This window comes from Balaenoptera acutorostrata, chromosome 5 (genome assembly GCF_949987535.1).
Source record: "Balaenoptera acutorostrata chromosome 5, mBalAcu1.1, whole genome shotgun sequence".
Classification (NCBI taxonomy): domain Eukaryota; kingdom Metazoa; phylum Chordata; class Mammalia; order Artiodactyla; family Balaenopteridae; genus Balaenoptera; species Balaenoptera acutorostrata.
The window spans coordinates 78,376,248-78,398,663 of NC_080068.1; positions in this window are offsets into that span (position 1 = coordinate 78,376,248).

The window sequence follows — 22,416 nt, forward strand, 5'->3', positions numbered from 1 at the left end:
AAAAGTCCAAAGGCTAACCAAATCAGCACGAAAATGATTCATAACTAATGATGATATTACTAAGGATGCTTTGCATTTGAATGCTACTTCTTATCATTTCAGTCATTTCTCATATGTGATCTAATTTTGCTCACACAAAAGAATGTCAGTTTCCAGTTGCCACAGCCTGTCCCTTCTCTCGCCTGGGGAAACTGCCTTGGGAAACCAAATTAAGATCATTCAGTTGCCTGGAATCAGAGCAAGGAAATTGGAGAGCTGTACCTCATCAAGTTACAGCCGTCTGATGAGTCACCCTCTCCCTCTTCAGGAATATATCCTCCGAATGGAACAGACACTCAAGCCGTCAGCTAAGTGCATTTCCTAATTGCCTATGCCCTTGTGTTGATTGTGAAGACGTTATTTTTCTGACGCCCTGAGTCTGACTCACTCATCAAATGACACAGTTCCCGGTGCCCATGCACAGGCCTCCCTCCTCCAAAAAGCCATCGGCTCTGGAATCTCAGAGGCTGAAGGTCCTTTTGAAATTGAGTTGAAGGCCTCATTTTCTCCCAAGGAAACTGATGTCTAGAGATTAGAACAGCTTCCTTCCAGCAGCACTTGGCCGGAGACAGACTCCAGGCCACCCCACCCCAGCCCAGTGTGCTCCCCACGCTAACGCAGCCTCTCCTCCTTCTCATGGTGAGAGACGCTCTGTCTTATGTGTCTCTGATGCCTCACATCACTGAGAACAGCCCCTGGGAATAAGTGCTCAGTGAACACATGGTGTTAGCTACTGCAGCTGCTGCTTGAAACCTGCCTCGAAAGTAATCATCTCTGGTAGTCTGATTGCTTTTGATTAACTCAGTTCATTCAGTTGGTCACTTGAAATTTAAAAAAAAAATGGTAACACTTGATGCTCACCTGTCAATGTTAACACAAACCAAATTAAACCAATACTTTTGAGGGGGATATTCTGCCTTTTAGGGCAAAGATGTTAATGACTAGAAAGCAAACTCCTCTCAAATTCATTCTAAAAACAACCACTAGGTGTTTTCCCTGGGACCTGTGCACTTTTACCCAATCACTGTTTCCCTTAGCTCCAAAACACACCAAAAAACAAAAACAAAAACAAAAACAGAGAGAGAGAGAGACCTTTAACATAGTGGTCCTGTAGCTTGTAGGAAACTAATGGAAGAAGTAATCCATTGAGTTCACCACTTAGAGTTCAATAAGGCTAAAAAACAGGCAGGTATGCTTTAGACTGATTTTCTAAAATATGGGTTCAGACAATGAAAATACTCTGAATAAACCTCAGCCATCTAGAAATTTGGAACCTCCAGAGTACACTCTATTTCCTGAGAGCTCATTAACAGGAATGGTCATATCTGTTGGCATATTAATTCAGGTTCACAGAGCCCTAAACTATTTAAATTGGGAAGTTCATGATATTCATGCCAGCAGCTACCTTTCCCCAGCTCGTGGGTAGAAATTCTGAGCAGCATTTCACCACAGTTTGTGTGGTATCACCATCTGAGGGAATATACTCTGGCCAGAAAAAAGGGACCCACAATTCAGAAAATTTCTAGAGAGCACAATAACCCTTTCAATGTCTGCACCTTTTGAGAAGCAGCCTTCCTTGCCACAATAAAAGATTCCAGCCATTTCAGAGTCGCTGGGAGCCAAATCCTCCTCTATGGACCAATCTTGAGGGACTTGTCTATTCCCAAAATATAATATTAGGCTATTAGAGACATTCTGTAAGATCTTAATATTTTTTAAACACAATTTTTATTGTATAAGAAATACATGTTTGGGCTTCCCTGGTGGCACAGTGGTTAAGAATCTGCCTGCCAATGCAGGGGACACAGGTTCGAGCCCTGGTCTGGGAAGATCCCACATGCCGCGGAGCGACTAGGCCCGTGAGCCACAACCACTGAGCCTGTGCGTCTGGAGCCTGTGCTCCGCAACAAGAGAGGCCGCGACAGTGAGAGGCCCGCGCACCGCGATGAAGAGTGGCCCCTGCTCGCCGCAACTAGAGAAAGCCCTCGCACAGAAACGAAGACCCAACACAGCCAAAAAATAAATATAAATAAATAAATTAATTAAAAAATAAAAAAGAAATACATGTTTAGTGTAGCAAGATTAGAAAGTATAGAAAAGCACAATGAAGGAAAAGAAAGGTCACCCAGAAGAATCCAACCAGGCAGAGACAGACAGTGTTCATGCGGCAGCCGCCTTTTTCAACGGTCACGGAACTGTGTTGTCATGTCCTGTGAGATCTGGAGGGACCCAGGTCAGTAGCAGAACGCTGCCTCACTCCATGCAGATCATGAGTACAAAGAAGCGCAGAGGGTGCTTCTAAATACTCCTTTCCTCTTCTCATGGTGTTGCGTTGTAGTTCATGCAGGATCTACCTTGAATGGTCTCCCATCCTTTCCTACCTTCTCCCTCCCTCAGGGTCCCAGCTCAACCCTTTTTGGCTGAAGCTGCTGAGAACCCTTTGCCCATCGAGGTCATGCCTTCTGGGGGCATCCCTGGCTCTATTCCAGGAGAAGGATGGCAGTGCTTCTGCTGTTTGGAATAGAGCTCCTGCCAGACAGAGAATCCTAGTGAAATTTTTGCCAAAAGACCCTCTCCCCTGGGGCTTCCCTGGTGGCCCAGTGGTTGAGAATCTGCCTGCCAATGCAGGGGACGCGGGTTCGAGCCCTGGTCTGGGAGGATCCCACATGCCGCGGAGCAACTGGGCCCATGAGCCACAACTACTGAGCCTGCGCGTCTGGAGCCTGTGCTCTGCAACAAGAGAGGCCGCGATAGTGAGAGGCCCGCGCACCGCGATGAGGAGTGGCCCCCACTTGCCGCAACTGGAGAAAGCCCTCGCACAGAAACGAAGACCCAACACAGCCAAAAATAAATAAATTAAAAAAAAAAAAGACCCTCTCCCCAGTAACAGAGGGGGAGGGAGGGGGAAAGACAAAGGAGTGAAGAGCACACATACCTTCATTCTGTTACATGTATTTTTTTAGCAAAAGTCAAACATAATGCTTTGTAAAGGATTTCCCCCCTACAAATTAATATGGCATGGATATTTTCTCCATTTCATTAAATCTAGAATCAGAATATTTTTAATCCTTGAAAAGCTCATGGAGACCATCTAGCTGATCTCCCTCATTTTACAGATGAAAAGTCTGAGGTCCACCCAGAGAGGGGGTAGACAGGACAGGATGACAACTCCACTGAGAGCCAAGCCAGAGACCCTCAGCCTCCCTAGGAACCCAAGCTCTTAGCAGAGGAGAGCTGTCCTGGGTGCTCAGAGCTGTGGCACCTGCGAACCAATGCCTCCCAACTCACTGAAATCTCAGGAGGTTCCCCGATGGGCCTCTGAGGCCCTATTTCACGTTACTTTCTAATGGACTCATCCTGGGCATGTGTCTCGAAATTAAAAAAATCAGAGCTTTTTTAAAGGAGTAATCTCCAATTCTTTTACCATGCACCAAGGTTTGGGATAAGGGTTGGTAGCTAAGATGTCAAATCATGCCAGAAGGGCTACTACCCACTGAGGCTATACTCTCTGAACATTTTCCAGTTTGTCTTTGTTTTCATAATCAAGAAAAGCAGTATAAAGTAGAATTTAAGAACATAAAGTCTGGAGTCAAATTGCTTGGATTCAAGCCTTCCTGCCACTTCCTAGCTGTGTAACTCTGGACAGATTACTTAACCTCTCTGTGTCTCTGTTTCTCCATCTGTAAAATGGGAACAATTATAATAGTATCTGCCTCTTAGGGTTGTTTTGAGAACTAAATGAGTTAACATACGTGAAACCCTTGAAACCAAGCGGTACCTTTCAGGGCCTTCCCAGGGATAGACGCTCCCCCTCTATGTCCCTGCCTCTTGTTTGTAGAAAAGCTATAGCCTCCTAGGCCTTCCATGAGTTCCAAAGAGCAAATTTAATGAGAGAAGTGAGAAAATGAGGAAAAAAAGGAAAGAAATCAAGCAAGACAAAGTTTAGCCATAAAACAAAGTCAAGGATCTTTAGTTGCTCCTCAAGGGCTATAGGCAACATCCTGAGCCATATCTCTGAGTTGTTTTGCAGGTACTAAAACCCCTACCAGGAGGAAGACATTAACTGCATGCTGACCACCAGCACATAGACCCCAGACTGGTTGGAAACAGAAGGCTCATGATGTTGACTTCTGAAATACCACCCAGTTACCTCACCACCAACCAATCAGAAAAATGTCCATGAGCTGATTAGGCATCCCACAACCCTCACCCTTCATGTTGCTCTTAAAAACCTTTCCCTGAAAGCCATTGGGGAGCTTAGGTCTTTTGAGCATCAGTTGCCCATTTTCCTTGTTTGACACCTTGCAATAAACGTTATACATTTCTTCAGCACGACCTTGTGTCAGTAGATTGGCTCTGCTTTGAGTTGGGTAAGCAGATACAAATTGAGCTTGGTAAAACCCTAAGAACAGTGTTTGACCATAAAAAGTGCTAAACAAGTTGATGATTAAAGGGGGAAAATGCAACCCCAGCATTAAAACTTGAGCATGTAACCTGTAGCCACAATTCACCTATCTATCTATCCATTTCTCTCTCCTACCCCTGCCCCCTGCCCTTCTCTCTCTCTCTCCACCAACTTCTTGACAGAACTGATTAGAGGATATTATTTTATCTGACAAGCAGTTTGTACTATGAGTGGGAGAACATCAGTCCTGCCATTGTCTTGTTGTCTTCTTTTTCACTGCAATATTAATATTATTGTCAATCCGCTGTGGATTTAATTATTTACATGTTTTTGTAGCAGTCTTTTAAAATCTTCTTTTCTGCTTTGTGAGAGCTGGCAGATCTAAATCTATTACAGAGGTTGGCAAACTCTTTAGGTAAAGGGCCGGATAGTAAATATTTTCAGCTTTGCAGGCCACATGGTCTCTGTAGCAACCACTCTTCTCTGCTGTTGTGTTGTGAAAGCAGCCAAAGGCAATATGTGAATGAATAGGCATGGCTGTGTTCCAATAAAACTTTCTTTATAAAACTAGGTGGCTGGCCAGAGTTTGCTGACCCTTGATATATGTCATCAAACCCTTAAATCCACTTAACCAGGCTCAAGCACTGCAATAGGGGTCAGCATCCCAGATGAAGACAGAGCACAGCCTGAAGGGAAAAGAGAGTCACGATGCAAAAGCTTGATGTGGGCAGATGCGTGGGGAGGCCAGGGCCGACACTGAGTGCAGCCCAGCTGGTTCCATTAAATCCCACCTGTCTTCCAGTGCAGGATCCCAGGAGCCCCGTACAGATTCCCAGAGAGGGAGCTCTCCCACATAAAAGGAGCCTTTCCACTGAAGAAACACGTGGGAACTGGAGGGTCCACAGGAGCCCTGTTTGACGCCTGGAGGCTGGACAGGTCTCCTCACTTCCACATAGTGACCATTAGAGGACCCTGGGCAGGGGATCAGAGTCCCCAGATAGGGGTGACATATGCAGTGGTGATAGAACCTGTGGCCAACAGCCAGGCTAGGGGCTGAGAGCAGTGAACAGCAGGGCAATGTTTCAGAAGTACACGTGAGACCCCCTTGGGTCCCCAGGACTGAGACGGAGAGACCCTGGAGGCGGGGCTCCAGCAACATCACGAAGTAGAGACCCAGAGCCCTGCTCTGCTTCTAGGATGGTACCCCTATCCCTCAACTGTACCCAACTCCACTTGGCTTGGGGAAATGCAGGTGAAATCAGAACAAAAGGGATTCCAGAAGGGAAGGAAGGAGGACCTCCTGGAAAACAGGAAGCGTGAGCGCCATATCTCCATGTGGTGCTGGAGACACACCCCAGGTGACCATTTTAAATCACATGTCTGACCATGTCACCCCTTTGCTCAGTCCTCTCCACTCTGTAAAAGGAGTCTTTGAGCCCCATTGAAGAGCCAGAAGCATATGGGAACTGGAGAGTCCACAGCAGCCCTGCTTGATGTCTGGAGGCTGGACAAGTCTCCTCACTTCCCCGTAGTGACAATTAGAGTAAAAGCCCAAATCCTTACCAGCTTTCCATCTCTAACCCTCTCCCCTCACTTACTGCACTCCGGTCAGGCTGGCCTCTGCCATCCCACAAACACGACGCCACTCCTGCTCAGGGCCTTTGTTCCTTCTGTTCCTTCTGCCTGCGGTGCCCTTGGCCATATCCTCTCGGCTCCCTCGCTCTCTTCCTTCTTGGTTCAGTTCAAATGCCGCCTTATCAGAAGTCCCTTGCCAGACAACCCTACATAAAACAACACTCCACTCCAATCTACCCATCTTCCCTGCTTTACTGTCTCATCCCACTATGACCAGCTGAAGTATGTGCATGTCTGTGTGCACTCGCTTGTTTATTGTCTGTCTTCCTACTAGAAATTAAGCTCCCTGAGAGCGGGGACTTGGTCTTGTTCTATGCTGTACTCCTAGACCCAGAGAAGACATTTTTTGATTGAATAAATGAGTAATATCTAGAATGAGAAAAGAAATCCAAGGAATTAGAAAGCAGGGAAAACGTCAGCTTTGAGACAAAGGATGGTGGATATATTTCCTATGATTTATAAGCTTACAAGAATCTTTTTAGCACTTGTGTTATTCACAGCCTTACATTGCTAGTCTACTGCTGTATTATATTTTAACCTATGTCAAAGCAAACTCCTTGAGAACATGGATCATAACTTCTTTATATGTAGCCTGTGCCTCGTACCTAATCCTAGATCAGAGGGAACGGCCACCAAGATCATTAGCAGCATCTGCCATGGATGCAGGAGGAGGGCAGGGAGGCATCTCCCCCATGTCTCTGCTGACCTAATGCAACAGAAAGAACATAAAGACACAGAAGGAGTCCTGTGGCCCAGGTTCAAATCTTGGGACCACCACTCACTATTTATGTGAGCTTGAGCAAGTCACAGAATTTCTTTGAGTCTCAGTTTTCTCATTTGTAAAAATGATAATTATAATATTTACTTAAAAGGTTTATTGTGAGGATTAAAGAGGAAACAGATAAAGTGCCAAACACATACTTGGTGTATAGCAGGGTCTTGATAAATGTCAATATGATTCCCCTGCTGAACCACATGGGCTCCAGCAGTCAGCAAAACCTCTACTGGTAAAAAGAGACCCATTACGTTGCCAGCAGAGGAGCCAAGTTCACGAAGAGTCGCAAGCAGGTGATAAGGGATGTGCAGTTTTCTGGGTCAGGAGAACAGCTGATACTTGATCTAGGGTATCCGATGTGTCCCGGTGAATGATCTGGGGACTGGGGCCGGCTCTGGTGTCTGTGCTTTGTCAGAGGGCGCATGCTCTTCTCCCTGAAATCCCCCAGGGAGGTATATTTGAAAGCCATAACACTTTACACAGTTGTATAAGGTGAGTACCTTCTGGCTTCCTCTTATTTTGGGGGTTCGTCTTCACTGTGTGCTGAGGAGCCCCATCCATGAGACCCTTTGAGCCTCCTTGTCAAGGCCACTTGCTTCTCAGGGCTTTTTTGAAGTTCTTCTTTGTTCTTCAGTTTCTGATCCTTTTTCACCCCAATATGTTCTCAGCCCATTGGCTTTATTTCCTCTTTTCACAGTGGCTTGTGTGTTTCCAGTTGCATAATCTTTTCCTGCTATTCGCAGTCACCGTCTATCTGATGACCACGCAGAGTTACGTGAAAGACAAGCGGGGAAGATGCAGGAGGGGGACTCTCTTCTAGCTACCGACATCTCCCACAGACGTGCACCCCTGAGAAGCAACATGGCCCCGAGGTCCCAGATCCTCAACAACCCCACCCCCATGTCCTGCCCTGGTCCTGGTGCATAGGAACTGGTGGGGGCGTGTTAAACCCAAAAAGAGGTGAGAGGGGCTTTCTCACTGGTGCAATGTCCTCCTTCATCTCCATTCCCACCTGCCCTCAGTGTCTGAGTCTCATCGGCTCAGGCCCGCTTAGCAGAGAGCCACTAGGCGTGAATGAGTAATTTAGGCCCTGTTCCTGAGAAGCAGGTTTTGGAAGAAGCAGATGAAGGAGGGTGCTGGAAAGGAAAACAGGAGAAATGGAAGAGTCCATTCCCAATTTGTTTCCCCAGGGTCACATTTAAGTTTTCTATTTTCTGGTTTTTCTTCTTCTCCATCATTGCCCTTGACCTAGGCTCCTTACCCTTGACCAGGATGAGAGGAGACAAGGAGAGACCCAGGAAGGACAGGGAAACCATGGGTCGGGGTGGGAGTGGTGGCCGTGCATTCATTAAACATGTGTGAGCCCTGTCAGGGGCTAAGCCATCGAGTTCATTGCCTCTTTTCAGGGCCTTTTGGAGCCATACTGGGGCATGGGATCAAAAGGGAAAATCAATAATACTGATCCTGTATTTACGATTTTGATATTTTTGTTTATAATGAATTTTTGGCATTAATTTTGACTTTTTAAATTATTGCATTAGAATGTGATCTATACTCATTACTGACGTTTTTACCACCTCCTTAAATTTGCATCACCCTAGTCCTGGCCTTGGGTAGATCTAGACTAGCTGATGGTACTGGTCAGTTCACCTGGTTGATGGTTTCTTTAGGAAAGAAAGGCTGGAGGCTATAAAAATAATCTAAAAGAATCAAAGTCCATTTTTTAAATACGTAACTGCAATCCTACAAAAAGAATTGGAACCATGAATGAAATTCTCTACCACAAAAATAAACCAAATTTTAGACACAATTTATCCTTTATCCTTTTCTAACAAAGCCAGGGTACTTCACCTTTCCAGCCACCAGGTGTCGCTGTAAACTCCCCGCATGTCCGGACACGGGGCCTTGAAGATGACGTCATAAACGAAATCTGGTTTTTAACCAGCTCTAAAGAGATGGCACAAAAAAACAGCTTGAAATGTAACAGTGTCAAATGCCAAATCTTTAGCGATCCATCTGTTTATCTAGGATTTCTGACTAATAGCTAAATGCTTATGATAATACACCCTACCAACAGATTTAAGATATGAAATAGACTATTAGAGTTCGTGTGTCCTAATCAATATACTTTCTAGAATGTTCCTGCGTTATTCTGTCCTCGTCTCTTAGCCAGATCAATTTCTAACAGAGCACAATCAGGTCTCAGAGGAACCAACTCTTCACGGGGTTTGTAGGACTAGATATCTCACTTCTTTTGGGCAGGGAATTTTGAAAACAGTATTCAAACCATTTGCTTATGTTTTTAAAAAATGCATGAAATGCTATGATCAAGGTCCAGAAAACAAAGTGGTGGAAAAGTCATGCCATTCGTTAAAAATCAGTTTACTTAGACGTGTTATCATTCTCTCCCTTCACACCACTCACCCTGCCCTCAGAAAGAAATGTAAACACTCCAGTGAACAGACTATTTCCTCTGACCTTAATTTCTTTCTGAGTTTATTCTACAAATCAGCCCTTCTTCATTCAACACCCTAGAGGGACCATAGATCCTTCCTCAAAGCGTCCAGAAATATTGCTCTTATGGGAAATCTCGGTGATGATGCTTCTTGGGTTTCCCCAGCTTGTCCAACGTAGCCTCTGTTCTTCATTTTTTAATTACTGCTACTAATAATCACAACAGGAACAATGTCTGATGTTTGTGGAGGGCTTACTACGTGCTCGTCAGTGTGATAAGAGAACCTGACAAATATTATGACCTTGAAAGGCCTTTTCCATGACTCTGTTGGTTTTTTTCCTAGATTTCTGGGCAACTTGTCCTCATCTCCCCGCTCCTTCAATATTGGATTCCTCAGATTCAGTCCCAGGCCAACTTCTCTTGGTCAATGTAGTAGAAAATCTTAGCAGTTAAAATAAAGTCTCAAACTGTAAGAAAAGAGGGGGAGCAATAGTGGGTTTCAGGAGGATAAATGAATTGCATGACCCAAAGAGGAGTGCCAACTGCAGACTTGATCCATCATCTCCAGGTAGATGAATTCTTTATATTAGGGCTTCTCAATGTTAAAGTGCAACCAAATCACAAGGTAGAAGGAGGTCTTGTTAAAATGCAGATTCTAAGCCTGCTGGTCTGAAGTGAGATTCTTTGTCCACATGATGCTGATGCTGCTGGGCCATGGACCACACTTAAAATAGCAAAAGGTTCTAGATGACGCTATCATTATAATGAGCATCATTATAATGCACATGCTTTAGATATAAAACATGTCTAAGTTGCCAATTACAGCAACAGACCAGATCAATATATTATAATGTCTGAATAATGGGATGGGGAATATTGATTGTGAACATTTTAAAGAATGCCTGCTTCTGGTCTCCAAAACTCAGAATCTCTTTGAACTTAAAAGGGACTTAAAAGTTCCATGACATCAGAAATGAGACTTGATTGTCTTTAAAAGGCTCAACCTAAAGACTAATTGTGAGGGTTTGAATTGAGTCCAGTTTCCTCACTAAGAATCGATCATGTGATAACTCAGAATCTGCAACTTTGGCTCGTCTGAATTTTTTTGGTATTGGTAGGGGAGGGGTGATGTGTATGATTATTGCCACCATAAATTGGTATAGAAATAGAAATTCCAGGAAGGTATAAAATAAAAATAAGAATTAAAATATGGCTAACAATGGAGATGAGAACAAACAACCTTAAATTCTTGATAGTAGCAATTTTTAAATAAATTGTACATGATTATTTCTGTAGCCATTACAATACTTAGTGTGTGTTTTGTCAGTTTTTTAAGGCGTTTCATGCATTTATGAAAATCCAGTGTGTCATGTTGTGATTTTAATTAAATGGATGAAAGAATTTAATTTAGGCTTGGAATCACGCTTAAATGTTTAGGGAAAATTATTTTCTTAAAATCATAAGTTTTGCTTTGTTAGTTATATACGTCTTATAGAGAGAGAAATAATGACTGTTGAATAATTAAAAGAATGCTAATTGCTTAATAAATTTACGAGACAGTCTCATTGATTCGTTTTTTGTTTTTTGTTTTTTCCTCTGGCTGCGTTGGATCTTCGTTGCTGTGCGCAGGCTTTCTCTAGTTGTGGCGAGCGGGGGCTACACTTCGTTGCCGTGCGCGGCCTTCTCATTGCAGTGGCTTCTCTTGTTGCAGAGCACAGGCTCTAGGCACGCGGGGTCAGTAGCTGTGGGGCAAGGGCTTAGTTGCTCCGTGGCATGTGGGATCTTCCTGGACCAGGGATCGAACCCGTGTCCCCTGCATTGGCAGGTGGATTCTTAACCACTGTGCAATCAGGGAAGTCCCCTTGCTGATTCTTTTAGTGTATCAGCCACTCCAAGTTCCCTGTCAAAGCAAGACTTCTGCAGTTCCTTTTTCCTAGAATGTGTGCTTCCCCCATTTCACATGTCTATTTGTGTCTTAGAGCACTTAATGACTCTTACCCTAGATAGGGATCTCCTTACCACACTGTCTGTAATCCTCATAGCCCTACGGAGTTATTAGTATTATCCCATGAACAGACGAGGAAGCAGGCTTGGAGAGTTTTAAGTAACACACCCAAGTGGCAGAGCTGGGATGGCACCAAAGTGTCTCTGACTCGAGAGCCCATGGCCATTATGATTACGCTGAATTTAATAGACAGCGGTCTCTACTGCTGAATGGTCATGCTGCTCAGGGACCCTGCTGTGGTCTGCAAACACAAAGTCACACAATGACAGGAACCCCTAGAGCTTTCTCCGAAAAGAAGATCTGGGACAAATCATTGAACACTGCTTCCTTGAAGGAACAATTATGGGAGAACACAATGAAAACATTTACCTATGATTTAGGCCTTAATGTAAATTATGCAACTTGCCCTTTACAAAATCCATGCAGTGATAAGAAACTGAAAGCTCTGCAAAGCTCTTTTTTACATGGCAAGGCAGCATAACACAGTAGTTAATTGCCTCTGAAAGGACTCTGGCCCCAGATTGTCTGGGTTCAAATCTTGGAAATGCCACTTTTTAGCTGAGTGGCCTTGGGTAAGTCACTTAAACTCTCTGCGTTCAGTTTATTCATCCCCGAAAGAAACCTAATAAAGGACCTACCATGAGGCTGTTGTGAGATTTGAAGGAGCTTAAAACTGTGACTGTATCTCTAAAAGCAGTTAGTAAACATCTACTGCACATGTGATAATCTATTACAGACACCTAGCCAGTTAGTTGAGGAATCAGTACTTGAACCTAGGATATTAGACTCTAAGCTCTTTGGCACCAGATCAGATCCCTGCCTTATCCACTGTGGCTGGACCTTGCTAACATGTGTACCCAGTAGGCACGAGATGCTGTCTCTCTGCCCCTCTTTCTCACTTCCACTGCTGCATTTCTTTTCACTGTGGAATTGAAAACCCCAACTGCAGAAGAAGGTCTATTTATAGCTGGAAAAAATTAGTGTTATTTAGCCTGAGCTTTTCTGCAACCACCCGTCCATTACTGTAAGAGCATCCACATTTACATTGCAACATCGTTCTGTTTTCCCAGTGCCCTGTAATCATTAATTAGCTTCTCAAAACAATGTTTATTGAATGTCTGCAGAGAGAGAAGCCTGATCCAGCCTTCTTCCGTCAGAAACCAGCATCTTCCTGGAGCTCAGACTCCCACATACCAACCACTTACTAGGCAGCTCTGCTTGGACGTCCCACATGCAATTTTAGACGTGGCCAAAATGTAACTCACCCGCTCCCCTCACCTTCTTCTCCGACCCCAGCCGTGTGTTCCTGATTTAGGTGAATGGGGCCACCATTCCCATCTGGGAATGTGGGAGTGTCCTAGACTCCCCCCTAGCAAACCACTACAGCCCATCTGTCACCAGGCTTCATCAGTCCCATCAGCTAAGGCCACATTGCCTCTCTTATCTCTCCTGGCACAGACAGGGTAGTATGGCCTGGATTTCTGTGATTGCCAGCCTCACGCTGGTCCCTCTACTTCAGGCTCTGCCTCCTCTAGTCCTGCCCTCACATTATGTAGGTATTTAGAAATCTGTGTTATACCCCCTGTGGTTTGAAATCCTTCCAGGTTCCCCCATCATCCATAGGACGGAGCCAGAGCCCCACCCTAAGTAGATGAGAACCTTCATATTCTCAGCGCCTTCCCCGCCAGACTCATCTCGGGCCATCTCCGTGTAGCGTTCATAATGAGGTGGATTTCCTACACTCCTTCTGCCTCCGTGCTCTTGTACATGCTGTTCCCTGCGCCTGGAACACTCATCCTGCCTTTGCCAACCAGTGAACAACTTCTCTTTCAAGACATTTTGAGAGTCACCTAATCAATGAAGATTTTTCCAACCTCCTGGGGCAGAATTCTGTACTATTTCCTCTGTGTTCTTGAGGTTTCTCGTAAGCACTTCTATTCTAATATGTATCCAATTGTTTGTTTACATGTTTGTCCCTGCAACCAGACTGAGCACCTCTAAAGTGCCCTATTTGTCACCATATCCCCAGTGTCCGGCATAAAAGAGGTGCCCAATAAATGTTCATGAAATATATGACAGTTGACATCCTCCCACATCACACTTGCCCCTGGCAGTCTTGGCCTGCTTCCCCGAGGACTGGCGCTGTCTGATGTCACCTGTGGGAGGACAGTGGGAGCTGAGTGCTTTGGGTCTTAATCTTACTATGCATGTACCTGTACCAGGTATGACTCCCTGGAGGGCAGCCATAGGAGGAAGATGAAACAAAGCTGGGTATATTGCAGTACATAATGCGATAAATACATCTGGCAGGGAAGCCAGCTACTTGTTCCCAGGTCCATCAGAGTCCCAGCTTGTCAGAGCAGGACCCTGTATTTGTCCTGGGAACCAAAAGATTCCAGTTAGAACAGAAGAGTCTAAGTGAATTTAGATTCCACCTTTGACCCAAATCCAGTGTTGTAACAGCCCAGCTATGTATGTGCTCAAGATTCTAAGCTCCTAGAGAAAGAGATCTGCATTTAGTTTATCTTAGGTTGCAAGCCCCTCAGTGGGGGGTAAAAAGTCACTTAATTAGGTGTTTTTGATGAGAATAAATGTTTTCAGATAAAAATTAAAATTTTTTGCTAGTTTCCTAGTACAAACAGGCCCTAGGAGGTATATTTTGACCAACACTCTGCTGTTAAATTCACTCTTCCTGCAAATATTTACTGAATGCTGGGCAGAGAGTTTACAGAAAAATTAATATGTTACCCCATCCTTCAAGATGCTTATGGACTGTTTGGAGAAAAAAACAAACTTCTAAGGAAAGTTGAATAATAGTAAGAGAGTTAAAGGGGTGACTCACTGACAAATGAGAAGTTCAGAGAAGAAGGAAGACATTGGCCCCCAGGGGTGGACTGACTCAAAGGACAGAGACAGTGGGGCTTTCACCTGACAGGTTGGACCAGCAAGACAGAGGGCATGAGGTGGCAGGAGGGGGCATCTTGGTAGAAAGAAAAGAGCAGATCCCTAGGAACTTGGGGTTTGAGTTTCTATTCTGCCATTTATTAGATAGATATCTTGGGCATATTTGAACCTCTCTGCACTTTAGTTTCCTCATTGGAAAAACAGGGGTAGTATTATCTACCTCATGGGCTACATATAGCATTCAAGACCACAAACATTTCACACAAACACATGTGCTAAGCCCTGGAGTACAAAGACAGAAAGAAAAGGGTCTTGCCCTCAAGGGCTACCACATGAGGAAGGGTAGGTAAATATTAGTCCCCCTCTTCCTTTACCCTCCAGGTATCTGTCACTTTAAAGGAGAGGTGGCCAGACCCAGTGGACCACAACTAGGTGGATTTCAGGACATGGGTTCACAAGTTTGGAGACAAAAATACGCTCTTAACATCCACTGCGGAGGATTCCTGCCCTCTGGGCCCACCTTCTATTAGGAAGTGGATCTGTACCTCCTGAGGCCAGAGCTTCCCCCTTGAGCTTTGATGAAGTCTAGAGGGAGCCAAGGGCAAAGGCACTAACCCTTAGTCAACTGCTATCATTACCCCAAATGCCTGCTATTTACTTCCTCACTTAATTTTTGTAATTACAAAAGGCAACCACTAGGGGGTGTAGGAGCAAGAAACTGAGCTCTGATCCCATTTAGCAGGCAGAATGCCTTTTGTTTTCTTGCTGAAAAATGTGGTTGAGGTCCACAAAGCATACACTGTGGGCTGAGAACAGTACCTTCTGCATCTTGTACAAACTCTTTGTAAAGAACACAGCTCCCTTAAAGCTAAAAAATCATTCTTGACTCAGCCCATCCTCCATGGCCCATCAGACTGGGCCAAGGGTTTCTTAGCTCTGGTTCCATTTTTCAGTGTTTCCTCCTGATTAAAAGCCCTTTGGCTCAGCAGGATTGTCTATAATGACGGTAAATGGCTCACCGGATGACGAGGCAATCTTTTCACATCTTGCGCTGCAATCCTTCTTGTAAAGCCTCACCACTGTCTGAATCCACAGCCCTGGATTCTTAGGGAAGCCATCTACCTGAGGTATTGCTTTGGGCTCCTGTTCCCCACCCCCATCCCCTACCCCAATTTCCCACACCATTTGCAGAGGCTTGAATAGCTATCCTACTCTACCTACCTATGGCAATCCTCATTAAAATCAAGCACTCATTCGTCAGAAAAAAACCCCAAAATATCTCGGGTCCCTATGTGTCTCTGGGGTCACAATAACTCAAGTCTCCATGACAAAGCTTGTTTTTCCTTGCAGGAGACTGCTTTCGCAAGGGTTCATCTCTTACATTTTCTTTGAGACACTCATGCACACTCCAGCAACAATGGAAAGGAACATGATTTCCCAAGCAGGTTGCCTAGAAACCACTCCTGTGTTTCTGAAACTAATTTAAACATGAAAATTCAGCTCCTGACTCATGCCAGGAATGCATGTAATGGTTTTCTCAGTATTTTACTTTCTTTTTCTCTCACATTACAAAATAATGCCTGCTCATTGCACAAAAATTGAAAATATGAAAATATAAAGGTCCAGAAAGAGAAAAATCTCCCATAATCTTACTATCAGAGGCAATCACTATTGTCATTTGGGAATATTTTCTTCCAGGCTATTTTTTTCCTATGCGTTTGTAACGTCATTGATACAATACTGAATTTACACAGAGCTTGCTTTTTTCCAATTAACATAGTGTCAGCATTTCCCCATCTGGCTAAAATTTTCAGAAAATCTATTTTTTAAATGACTGCATTATATTACAGTCCATTTTCCATTATTTACTTAACCATTCTCTTCATACTAGACATCTAGGTTATTTCCAGTCTTACACCATTAAAATAAATGTTGTCATGATCACCTTGGTATAAAACATTTACTGTATATTTCCTTAGGATAAAATCGTAAAAGGAGTTTCAAGAAGCCTGATCATTTTAAAACCTTTTTTAAAAATGTTGAACCTAAAAAAAAAAAAATTGAACCTTTTATGGTTTTTTATTTATTTATTTATTTTTATAAATTTATTTATTTATTTTTGGCTGCATTGGGTCTTCGTTGCTGCGCGCGGGCTTTCTCTAGTTGCGGCGAGCGGGGGCTACTCTTCGTTGTGGTGCGCCGGCTTCTCATTGCGGTGGCTTCTCTTGTTGTGGAGCACGGGCTCTAGGGCACGCGGGGCTTCAGTAGTTGTGTGCTCCGTGGCATGTGGGATCTTCCCAGACCAGGGCTCGAACCTGTGTCTCCTGCATTGGCAGGTGGATTCTTAACCACTGCACCACCAGGGAAGCCCTATTTATTTATTTATTTATTTATTTATTTATTTAGGCTCCACTGTGTGGCCTGCGGGATCCCAGCTCCCCGGACCAGGGATCGAACCCGGACCCTCAGCCATGAAAGTCCCAACCACTGTACCGCCAGGCAACTCCCTATTTATGATTTTTTTAAAAACATTTAAACAGTACATTAAAACATAAATTTCCGTCTCTCTTCTGTCTAGTACCACTTCTAGAGGTAACCACTGCTACCGGAAATTTTCTATGACTATAGAAGAACATACATATTGTTTGTTTATTTGACACTATACATGGTTCTACCACTTGCTTTTTTCACTTATTGTATCTTGGACATCTTTCTACATCAACCTAAATTGATCTGTTCTTTTTAGGAGTTGATAATATTCCACTAGATGACGTACTATCACTTATTTCTTGTGGACAGAACTTCTTATATATTCAGTGAGCTGGGCTCCCAGTGGCGGGTCTGAATCTACACTGCTGCACTCACAACATACCTTTGCTGGCAGAGGGAACAGATGGTGACAAAAGCAACAGCTTTACCCCTGGAATTAGTATTATGGTCTACGGAGGTCTCCAGAATTTCTGTTTTTGCTCTTTTTTTTTTTTTAAACCTAAAGTTGCTACTCTTTTACTAATCCCTCCCCTATTTCCCCTACTCCCCAGGCCCTGGCAACCACAATTCTACTCTCTGTTTCTGAGACCTTATTTATTTATTTATTTGATTCCATATATAAGTGATACCATGTTGTCTCTGTCTGGCTTATTTCACTTAGCATAATACCTGGGATGAATCTGGAAATAGCAGGATTTCCTTCTTTTTAAAGGTTGAATAATATTCAATAATAATAATAATAATAATCCATATATATATATATATGTATATATCACATTTTCTTTATCCACTCATCCATCAACAGACACTTAGGTTGTTTCCATAACTTGGCTATTGTGAATAATACTGCAATGAACATGGGAGTTCAGATATCTCTTTGAGATAATGATTTCATTTCCTTTGGATATATACCCAGGAGTGAGATTGCTGAATCATATAGTAGTTCTATTTTGAATTTCTTGAGGAACCTCAATGCTGTTTTCCATAGTGGCTGCACCAGTTTATATTCCCACCAGCAGTGCCCAAGCGTTCCTTTTTCTCCACATCCACTCCAGCATTTGTTATCTATTGTCTTTTTGAAATAACATCCTAACAGGCGTGAAGTGACATGTCATTGTGGGTTTTTTTGTTGTTGTTTATTGTTTGTTTGTTTTGTTTGTTTGCTTTTATTTTGGCTGTGCTGGGTCTTTGCTTCGTTGCAGCACGCGTGCTCTTTGTTGCGGCGCATGGGCTTCTCTAGTAGTGGCGGGCGGGCTTAGTTGCCCCGCGGCATGTGAGATCTTAGTTCCCCGACCAAGGATCAAACCTGCGTGCCCTGCATTGGAAGGTGGATTCTTACCCACTGGACCACCAGGGAAGTCCCTCATTGTGGTTTTGATTTGCATTTCCCTGATGGTTAGTGATGTTGAGCACATTTTCATGTAGCTGTTGGCCATTTGTATGTCTTCTTCGGAAAAATGTCTAGTCCTTTGCCCATTTTTTAACTGGATTCTTTGGTTTTTTGCTGTTGAGTTGTATGAGTTTTTTGTATATTTTGGATGTTAACCTCTTATCAGATACGTGGTTTGCAAATATTTTTTTGCATTCCAAAATTTGCCTTTTAATTTTATTGATGGTTTCCTTTGCTGTGCAGAAGCTTCTTAGTTTGATGCAGTCCCACTTGTTTATTTTTGCTTTTATGTCTCCAACTTTTCTGATCTTTACACATGTTGATTAAAATTTTGAACATGTATCCTCTTCCATTTATGTATATTTGTTTATTTCTAGTTACATACATGTATACTTTATTAATATATTATTATTTACATGATAGAACATACACTAAATATGGACATTTTAATGAGCTAAGTTAAATTTATTTATTTATTTCTATAATAAAATTATATATAATAAATAATAATAAAAGCATTTTACTCTTTTGATAAGAGCAACAAAACATTGCTATGCTTGCAAAATGTTGCTATGCAACATTGACTATGCTTCATTATATTTAAAAATATTAGCTTAACATCTTCTATTACAGTTATTCTGGGGTTCAGCTTATTTCAATGGTTGATTTTAAGGGTTGTCATTGCAGGAAGAGACCCTTCACAAAGATACGTAGATCCAAATGGAAGAGAAGTGTTGCTGGCCCCTCTTCGAGTCCTGCTCACCAAAAATGCAAAGTTGTCTTCCTGACCCTGAGTCTTCATCCTAGTCAAAAGGAAGATGTGATTCCAGATGCTACATGTGGGAGTGCCCGTCCTCCTCATGAGACAGGCCAGTCTCTGGGGAGTTTCTCTCAAGTCAGGAGCAAGGCTCCCTGGGGCTGAGGGCCCAACAGGCATGTAGACTGGTGCCTCATTTCCTGGCTGGATCTCCAATTTTGTCCTCTTCCTGCCACCATGTATAGCTCATCCACTATGTCACATAGAGCTAGAAAAGTAATATCTCATAGCCCTGGTGACCAACCAGTGAACTGGTCCACTTTCTGGCCCCAAGAAGCAGACAAGGCGGCATTTTTGTCTGCAGATTAGCCATGTATTAAGACACAGATGCTAGTGTTGGTTGGTTATGTGTAAGGAAGTTAAGCAATGGCAGCTTATGTTTTTCTCCATCCGGGTGGCGGAGGAGGTGTTTTTTCAAACATAGCATGTCTTAGCAACTGAAAGGAACACTAAAAGGGCCCCTTTCTGGTCTGTGGCTAATCCAGGTGCCTTGAGATCCCCATTTCCTCAAGATCAGCGTGCTTTCAGCAGATACCCTCTTTATCAATTGGCTGCATATGTTTCCTGTCCCAGCGGTTTGAGATGGGTAATTGCAGCCACTACTACCGGATATAAACAGAAACTTTACAACCATGAGTTTCCTTGTCGGTGGCTTTAGCCCTCCAGCTTCCAAAGCTCAATGGAAAATAAAGTGGGTCTCCTGGCCAGCAACTCCATCTCAAGCCAGTTCCTGCAGGAAGGAGTCTTGTGGAAGGATGACAAGGTTAAAAGGATATCTGGGGGCCAACAATTGGTAATCTATCCTTAATTACCCACAGCATTTAATGATCACAGACGAAAGAAAAAAGCATATGTTATTTTCTATTTAACTGCTTGATTACAGACATCAAGACACTGTTACATGAAGTCATAATATTACAGCAGGAAGGCACCCCGGAGATCAAATTATGTAACCTTATTTTAGAGAAACTGAGGCCCTGGAATGTTAGACTTCTCTCTCAAGGCCATGACATTGGCTAGCAGCAGAGCCGGAACTAGACCCTCAGTTACCTGGCTGTGGTCTAAAGCATTTTCCCTTGCACCAGTGGCATTTTCACAATGGCAGAAGAGAAATATGAGAGCCTAATTTTAGTCCTGGGATCCGTTCCTACTTGGGTCTGAACATTTCTCACAACCCTAGGAATAGGCTTATGGAAGAGATGTTAATTGCCTCCAAAACCCAGTCTCCCATTCTTCAGTAATAAAATACCAAATGTTAGCAGGGCATAGGCTGCTCAGGAAAAAAATGTCACATTTACTAGTATGCTTTACAATGAATTCACTTCCAAGTCCTGGCCAGCAAGATGTAAAGGAAGGTGGTGAGTGCTTTAAAGGACTAGAGGGTACACTTCTCTGGACCGTCCTTCCTGACCAGTGACTGGAATGCCGACCCAAGGTCTGGAGCTGGAGCAGCCATCTTGGGCCACAAGGTGGAAACCACCCACTGAAGAGGGTGAAAAAACAAAACAGAAGGAACCTGGTGTTCAGGGACCCACCATACCAGCCCTGGGTTGCCTCTATTTACATGAGAGAGAAATATTTTAAAATCTTTTTTAAACCAGTGTTATTTTGGGTTGTTAGTCTCAAGCAAAATAATGTAACTTTTACACCAGCAGTAAAACTATTTTGAAAGCTTGTTGTAGAATTTCTCGGAAAGAAATGAAAGGATTTCATTTCCTGGATCTAGATGCCTACTTAAAGAGAAGGGTATGTTTCATAAAGAAAGGTGAGAGCCAAAGAAGGATCCCCATCCCAAAAATACAGCCACTGCACTTCTTGTCAATTTGACTTCATTTAGTCTAAACCAGTTCCTCTTTTAAAACAAATGTCCCCTGGGAAAGCTAAGCTCATTGGTGGTTCACACCTGAGAATCAGAAGGTCCTCTGCTGATTTGTAACGAGTCTGGGGAAGGGTAGTTGTTGTGACTAGCTGGGGGAGACAGTGACACTGGGGAGGGTAGGCCAAGGTGGGGTGGGACTGATGGGGGTGGGAGAGTTCCAGAAACAGTGTGAGAAGAGGTGAGAAAGGGGCCAGAAAGGGCAGTGCATGGGTGCTGGGTGCTAGATCGCCCTGGGTCAACTTTGACTTGTACTCAGGGCACTGGAGCCAGCCCACGACCAAGAGAGGGCAGCAGTGGGAGGTGAAATTCCAGGGACTCCACAGGGCAGCTAACTCCAGGGCCCCAGAGGAACCCAGCCTTCCCATTCAACCTGGGTCTCCCAGGTTTTCTTTGTCCAAAGTAGCCCTCCTTAACCAGGAGGAGTGGGGAAGGAGTCACTTCCCAGCAGCTTTCATACTGGCCCAGGGTTCCCTCCCTACCATGTCTTGCAATCTCCACATCACATGTTTAATATTTTATCAAAATAGACTTAAATTGGATTGCTTTTTTTTTTTTTAACTTAGCCTTGCCCTAAGCAATATGACCTGTGAAATGACACGTTTGGCGTGATAGTTATCTATATGTGGCTTAATTATTACATTAAAAAATGTATCACCAGAAAAACCATATGCATATCGTGCTTAGAGAAATATTGCATTCAGTCTCCCCAATGACCCAACAAAGAAGATACAAATATTAGCCCATTTTATTTTATTTTTAAGTTTATTTATTTATTTATTTTTGGCTGCGTTGTGTCTTTGTTACTGTGTGCGGGCTTTCTCCAGTTGTGGCGGGCGGGGGCTATTCTTCGCTGCGGTGCGTGGCCTTCTCATTGTGGTGGCTTCTCTTGTTGCAGAGCACAGGCTCTAGGCGCACGGGCTTTAGTAGTTGTGGCTCGCGGGCTCTAGAGCACAGGCTCAGTAGTTGTGGCACATGGGCTTAGTTGCTCCGTGGCATGTGGAATCTTCCCGGTCCAGGGCTCAAACCCATGTCCCCTGCATTGGCAGACAGATCCTTAACCACTGAGCCACGAGGGAAGTCCCTAGCCCATTTTATAGATGAGAGAACTGAGGTTAAATAGCTTCCTCAAGAGTTTTCACCAGAGCTGAGATTTGAACTGTTAAGAAACAAAATTCAACTGAGTAAATTTGAAGATCAAATTAGCTTTATTCAACAATTCATGAATCAGACAGCATCCCAGCTAGCAAATAAAAAGCGGCTCCAAGGAGCTGTACAAAATGGAAGACTTTTTTTAAAAATAAATTTATTTATTTATTTATTTTTGGCTGTGTTGGGTCTTCGTTTCTGTGCAAGGGCTTTCTCTAGTTGCGGCGAGCGGGGCCACTCTTCATCGCGGTGCATGGGCCTCTCACTATCGCAGCCTCTCTTGTTGCGGAGCACGGGCTCCAGATGCGCAGGCTCAGCAGTTGTGGCTCACGGGCCCAGCTGCTCTGCAGCATGTGGGATCTTCCCAGACCAGGGCTCGAACCCGTGTCCCCTGCATTGGCAGGCGGACTGTCAACCACTGCACCACCAGGGAAGCCCCAAAATGGAAGACTTTTACAGGCAGGATGGGGAAGGGA